Source organism: Triticum dicoccoides, chromosome 3A, assembly GCF_002162155.2.
Source record: "Triticum dicoccoides isolate Atlit2015 ecotype Zavitan chromosome 3A, WEW_v2.0, whole genome shotgun sequence".
NCBI lineage: Eukaryota > Viridiplantae > Streptophyta > Magnoliopsida > Poales > Poaceae > Triticum > Triticum dicoccoides.
The window spans coordinates 26028948-26035930 of NC_041384.1; the positions used below are offsets into that span (position 1 = coordinate 26028948).

The window sequence follows — 6983 nt, forward strand, 5'->3', positions numbered from 1 at the left end:
AAACTTATTCCGATGCGATGCCATCGTGACAGCCTGAACAACGACTCCTTCAACCCTAACCCTACTGAGAACACACCCGACGGACAAATCCGAGGTTCCTCCTCCCTCCCGCCACCGGAGCAGCTGACAGAGGGAGATGAAACTAGTGGTGGCGCAGACGGCACGCAAAGGGACCCGCTAGGCTCCTGTTTGCCTGGCTAATCCTAACTGCTCGAGGAAAAGAGTTATACAACTTTGATTTTTTGTATCATCTCCATCCGAGGTCGTATGCAAACTCGGCAGTCAAAACATTACAGCACATCAGATACCCCATTTTGCCGAGCTTTAATATTATTTTCTGTTTTGTCAATGTTAAAGAGTGCCAAAAGGGCCTATGCGGCATTCTTTTCAGCATTTGCCGTTATAGATAATCCGCTAGCATTTGACGCAACCGAGTGGTTAGTTGACTGGCTATAGAATCTATGTATAACTGTGTCGGGCGAGAACTGCAAGCCATCCTTGAGCAAAGACGCGTCCTCTTTCTGAGATGCCTTCTTCTTCTTCATGCTATTAGCCCGACAGTCTCCGTCCCTGACGCAAGTCAGGATCTCCACCACCTCCTTGATCGACGGCCTCAGATCCCTCTCCAGCTGCAAGCACTGGAAGGCCACCTCGGCGACGCGATCGATTGTCCTCTTCGTTTCGGGGTCGGTGTCGTAGCCGAGCTCTGGATCAATCAGCTTAACAACTTCATGGTTCTGAATCCTGTTGAGAGCCATGTTCGCCAGGTTGATCTCACTGTGGCTCCTGCTCATGTCCACAGCAGGTTTCGATGATATCAGCTCCACTAGCACGACACCGAAGCTGTACACGTCACTCTTGTCGGTCAGCTTGTAGCACTGGTGGTACACTGGGTCGACGTAGCCCGGCGTGCCCTGTGGAACAGTCGACACATGGGTAACCTCAAGCGGAAACAGGCGTGACAACCCAAAGTCTGCAACTTTGACATGGAAGCTGTTGTCGAGCAATATGTTGGTTGTCTTCACATCTCGGTGTATGATCTCAACCGCATGTAGGTAGGCTAGTGCTTCAGCCGTTTCTATGGCAATGTTCAGCCTTAGAGGCCATGTGAGCCCTCGTTCCACCGAACGGGATCCGTGAAGATGGTCCGCAACCGTGCCATTTGCGATGAACTCGTACACCAGGAGAAGGTCACGGCTCATACGCGACGTACATCCATATAAGATGACAAGGTTCTGGTGGAGCAGGCGCGAAAGGATGTCAACTTCATTCAGGAACTGCTCAACCCGTCTGTAGTTGTTCTTGTAAAGGCGTTTCACCGCAACTACTCTCCCATCCTTTAGTTTTCCTGAATGAAAAAAAAGTTCAAAGTTGTAAAGCATACAGTTCAAATATTCAAAGTTGTAATTTATTTGCAATTTGAGGTGTTAAGATTCACAAGCAACAGGTTCGGCAAACATGTGTTTTACCTTTGTAGACAGTACCAAAACCACCATCACCAAGCTCCCTTGAAGCACTAAATCCATCAGTAGCCACTTCGAGTTCCTCGAAAGTGAAGATATGAGGAGAACCATCCAACTCAAGGTCTTTACTGTATGACGTCATTGAAGATCCACTTCGCACGAACTCATTTGAAGCTATAGCTTGTTTCCTCTTCTTGCGTTTGTACCAGACAAAACAGCCGAGACATGCCATGAGTACAGCACCACCTAGTCCTGCTCCAACTGTCCACAGAAACAATATAACACATTAGCAATATGAATCAACCAAGGGATCTGGCTAATTCTCCATCATGAGATTTCACCTCTTGTTCTCCATATTCGGGTACAATATGGAGCACAGGAAATAAGAACCGAAGAAAAGATGGGACGAGCAGCTTGAGAGTTGAATGACACTCACCTATTTTAAGAATCGTCCCCGTTGCCATTTTACGGCGCCCTGCATAAGAAGAGTCTGTAAATATTTGTTCTTTTTTGCGGGGAGAGTCTGTAAATATTTTGAACATTATGAAGTAATAAACAAGTACAGTAGTCGATTGACAAATGAAAGGAACTTTTTGTAGTATGAATCGGCATTGTCATGATAACTTTGCCAGCTTCTATGTAAAGCCAAACTCCCTTTCCTCTGACTGGTTAATGAGGAAAATCCAGCAACAGCTGGATTTCAGATTTTTAATTCAAGGTGGTAATATATTTGAAGAAAATAAATTCATAGAAGCCACAGTCAAGACATTCAGATCGTAAAAGTGGTGCGAGAAATAACGGATTCATACATTTGCATTGATTCAGGAGAAATTATCAAAATGTAAGCCAAAATCTAACAGCAATGTAACTGTTATATCATAGTTTTCCTGAAAACAAACAGAGCTGATAAGATGGTTGCGTTGAAACAGCTTGGTGCCTGGTACCCTATATTTGGTTCCTTTGGTCATCTCTCCAGACAAAAAAAGACAATATGTATTAACTTAAGGGCCGTAAGCTTTCATTATGCTTGGTAATACCGGTAGGATCACGCCACTCTTTTGCACTGCTTAATACTCCCTCCGTTCTAAAATAGATGACTCAACTTTATACTAACTTTAGTCTAAAGTTGGGTCATCTATTTTGGAATGGAGGGAGTATTATGCAGTGCAACACTCAGTTACCAAGTGCATCAACACCTCTAAGTACCCACTGAAACTACCACGTGACACATGTTGTAAGCAATCCGAACAATTCCAAAAAAAATGGTACCCACCGAAACTACCTACAGTGTTCAATTCAACTTTGCACCCCTAACGAATTCAACAACAAACAGTTGCAATATATTGACTTCCACATGTCTGAATTTTGAAACTCGAACCAGGGCATAGAAAAGTACTAAGCGTGTCGATCGGCAATTCCTTCCAGGAGTAGTTTACTTGGAACGAAACCAGGAACACGTTACCGTCGGCTCGGCATCTTTGTTGAATAGCAATGCTTAATAAATCTCTCAATCAGTGGACTGACTTCACTAACTACCAAAAACAAAACAGTAATCTGCAGGAGCTCCAAGAAACCAAGCAAGCACCCAAGAGTTGAAACCACAATATCCGTGTCCAATCAGCATTCTAAGTTCCTCCTACCAACAGCGACGTAAAACGCAGTAAATTAATCTGTTCTTGAGAGCGATTCAATGTCAGATGCAGCATCAAAATTGCTACCTACGTCGCCACTTCTGAATTCACTCAAATAAGTCACTTCTGAATACCAGCATTACCTTTGCTCGTCCAAATTGCTACCTACGTCGGCATTTTTTATAGTCACTGAATCGGTCACTGGCACTAGAAACTTTGAGGGGAATGAATACCAGCAACGGATTAGCTTGATCAAAGAACTAGTGATTGACTAGGCAAAATCATGGTGGCGCTGTCAGTTAATTTTGGTCAACTCACCGCACTTCTCGGGGTGGGCGACGCCGGAGCAGTTGCAGGAAAACCCGGTGCCGTCGCCGGCGTACCTGCACTGCCCGCCGCTTGCCTCGCACTCGGGGCAGTCGTCCGACGGCACCGTCCACTCTAGCAGGAACCCTTGCCTCATGCTCTGGACATAGTCGTCGTCGCCATCCGGAAACCCAAGAACCGGCACGACGGAGAGGTTGCAGGCCGGCGGGACAACGCCCGGTTCGAGGTGGCTGCCATATCCCCCGCCGAGGCGGTAGAAGGACCCGTCGGCGCAGCGCGTGCGGTTGAACCCCTGTGGCTGCTCGGTGCAGTTGTAGAGGACGAGCACCTCCCGGTTCTTCCTGCTGATGGTGTAGGGCCCCAGCCCGAGGCCCAGCGAGATGTTGAACCACCACGGCGGGCAGCCGGCGCGGGGCGGGACGAGGAGGTTGTGGTTCACGGCGACGAGGGAGGAGTTCTCGGCGAAGACCCGGGCGACCTGGTATTGCCCGAGCATGGAGCGGCTGAGGAACGCGTGGGTGCCGTTGCACTTGAGCTGGAAGGACGGGGACCCGCACGGCGGCCGGCCGCCGCCCTCCTCCAGCCAGAACGGGTAGGTGATGTTCAGGTCGCCGCATGTCTTGGGCGAGCAGGCGGCGCCGGCCGGCGACGGCAGCCGGAGAAATGAAGCGGAGAGCAGCAGCAGCAGGAGGAGGGGCTGGAGCGGCGGCATGGATTGGAATATTTGGGGATGGGAAGCGGAGCGGCTGACTAACCGGAGCGGGCGAGGACGAGGACTAAGTTAACGAGAGCAACGGCCAACGGGACTGAACGGATGGCGGGATGTGCGACTTTGAAGCAAGGTTTTGGATCCCGAGCGAACCTTTTTTCTCGTGGGGCACCGGAATTTGTGGTTACCACGGTAACCACGAAATTCCGGAAAAATTTCGCATGAAATTTCAAATCAAATTTTGAATTCAATTTTTTTTGAAGTAGATATAGATAGGTTTATCAAAAATAAAAATAAAAAGCGTATGGCCAGATTCAAACCCGCGTCTAGCAGCTTACAAAAGGTTGGCTTTACCACTAGGCCGCGAGTAGCTCTGCAGTTGGATAAGAGATGGCCTGTATTTAACTATGCTGTAAGTGTTTGAATTCAAAATTTTCAAATTATTCGAGATTTTTTGCTCAGTATGCGTAGTTCTCGAGGGGGGCGGTAAACGCGGTAACCGCGCGAGATCTCGAAATTTTGCTCGGTACCCAAAACAGTGCTTTGAAGATGAAGGACAGTGGCCATGGCGGCTTGACCGGTCAGAGTCAACCCGCTATCTGTTTTCCATTAGCATTATTTATTTATTTTGGTATATCGCCTTGATTTGTGGGATGCCGTTCCAGAGCGGCAATGCATGCCATGGCTGGGGACGGCGACGGCGACGGCTTGCCAACCCGCCATTAATTTTGCATGGCCCATAGATAAGGAAGCTGAAGCTGAGGCCAGATCGATTCCTAGGAACTCGATAAAAAAAGCGATCAATTCAACGACTGAACTCACCGTTGTTGGCACTCGGCGGCTGCCATGTCAGGAGGAAGCCATCCCTGATGAGCTCCTCGTAGTCGCCGGCATTCACCTCTCCGGACGCCCCGAGCACCGGCACGGCGGTGGCGGTGCAGCCCTCCAGAGCTAGCTGCCGTTGATCCCGCCCGTCTCGTTGTACCACCCTCCCGCGCGGACAAACGTGTTGTTCCGGCACACCGTGTCCACCAGCCCCGCTCGGCGCATCGTCCGCGGCGCCGGCCGCTTCGTGCAGTTGTAGAAGACGAGGTTCTTGTTGAGAGGGCTGATGGAGAACGGGTGTCCGACTTTGGTGGCCGTGTTGGCCGTCGGCACATGGCAGCGACTTCCGTCGCCGGAGAGATCGAAGTCGCCGAGCTTGTGGACGTCAGAGACGAGCAGGGAGCGGTTGCTGTAGAAGATATCCAGGATCTGTAACCCGTACTCGGGCTCGTAGTACCCGAGGTAGGGGACGTCGTCCTTGCAGTGGACCTGGAACCCAAAATGCGCGCACCGGTTCTCCTCAGAGCCATGGACGACCCCGAACGGGATGGAGACGGCCAGGTTGCCGCATTTCCCGGGCGCGCATCCGCCGCCGCGGCAAGCATCGGGGAGACGACGACGGCCAAGAGGAGGAGGAGGCAAGGCCCGAGCCATGGGAGGACCATACGAGAGGGAGGAGGATGATTCCTTCCGATCGAGGACGACAGTGGGCAACGCAGTGCGTAGGATATTTCTCTTGGCACCAAATGGATAGAGAATAGTACTAGGAACGAACTGCGATATCCATGGTACGAGCGAGAGGATATGTGATATGAGGAGGGGGGAGTCGGTGAGTGACGAGTCCCTTTTTTCTGGCAAAGTGTGAGTGGTGTGCCGGAAAGTTTGACTGCAAGGCAACCAAACGTCCACACACGCACGAGAACTCCACCATCCCCGGTCGTGGTCGAGCAGTGATGCGACCGGACCGGCCAGGATGATGCCTTCCATTCCACTTGTGTTCATGAGCGTGTGCTAATCTAACTAAACTGGTACTGCCCACTTGGAGTAGTTTACTTTGCAGGCCACATCAACTAGTACTAGACTATTTAGTTGCCGCTCTTTGTTTACAGAAAAGAGCACAAAGCACCCGGGCTCTGAACTTGAAGCCATGAAACATCTACTACTACGTACGTACTCTAGTTAATTACTCCCTCTCGTTTAGATCACTATTTCCTTATGGAGGGAGTATATGGGTGGACACAAGGAGAGTGCAAAGGTCGCACAGGTAAAAAGCTAGCCGGCCGGAGTTTCTATTAGTGAAAACCACGCGTCACATTTAGGTAACAGTCAAAAGTTAACAATCAGTTACCGGGTCCAAACGGAAACGGGATAGAAAGATAGACAGGCACTGCCAAACTAACCCACAGACTAATTAACAGGAAATAACAGATGTAGGCGAGAGTAGTCTGCCAAACTAACCCGACCGTCACTCGTGGCTACCACGAGGCCAGCACCATAATCCACTCGCTTGCCAGTACACATAAGCCAAATGCATAGGGGACCTACGGAAGACGATGGAGAGGATGACACTAAACCAGCGAAAAGCCAATTGCATGGCACCAACGAACCAAAGATAGATGCAATGAACCGGGGAAAATCTAGCTAAAACATATGCTGGCCAGGCTATGGTGAAGTGGGCGCACTACGTCCTGGGCGATCGAACAGGAAGGTGGAGGTGCGGCTACCGTTGATCCGCCACTACTGGGCACAACTACGGGCCTAGCTACGAACTTATATCCTCGATAAGTGAGTGCCATTATTGATAGCTTGGTCAGATAAGGGAAACCCAAGCGGGTCTTAGCTAGCCAGGAAGTGGATTAAGGACGGGATTTGACTGGTGAACTTACGTGTAGGGGGAGGGAGAGAGGGTGGATCCCATGTCATGAGGAAGCCACCTTTGATGAGCCGCTCGTAGTCGCTCGCGTTCGCCTCGCCCGACAACGAGCCACGCCCACGCACCGGCACGGCAGCGGCGGCGCAGCCTTGCAC

At 50.4% G+C, this 6983-nt stretch overlaps 1 pseudogene; it reads right to left on the minus strand.

Annotated features, from left to right (window-relative positions):
• Positions 1-303: 303 nt before the first annotated feature.
• LOC119266827 lies at positions 304-6661 on the minus strand (annotated as a pseudogene).
• Between the last annotated feature and the right edge of the window lie 322 nt (positions 6662-6983).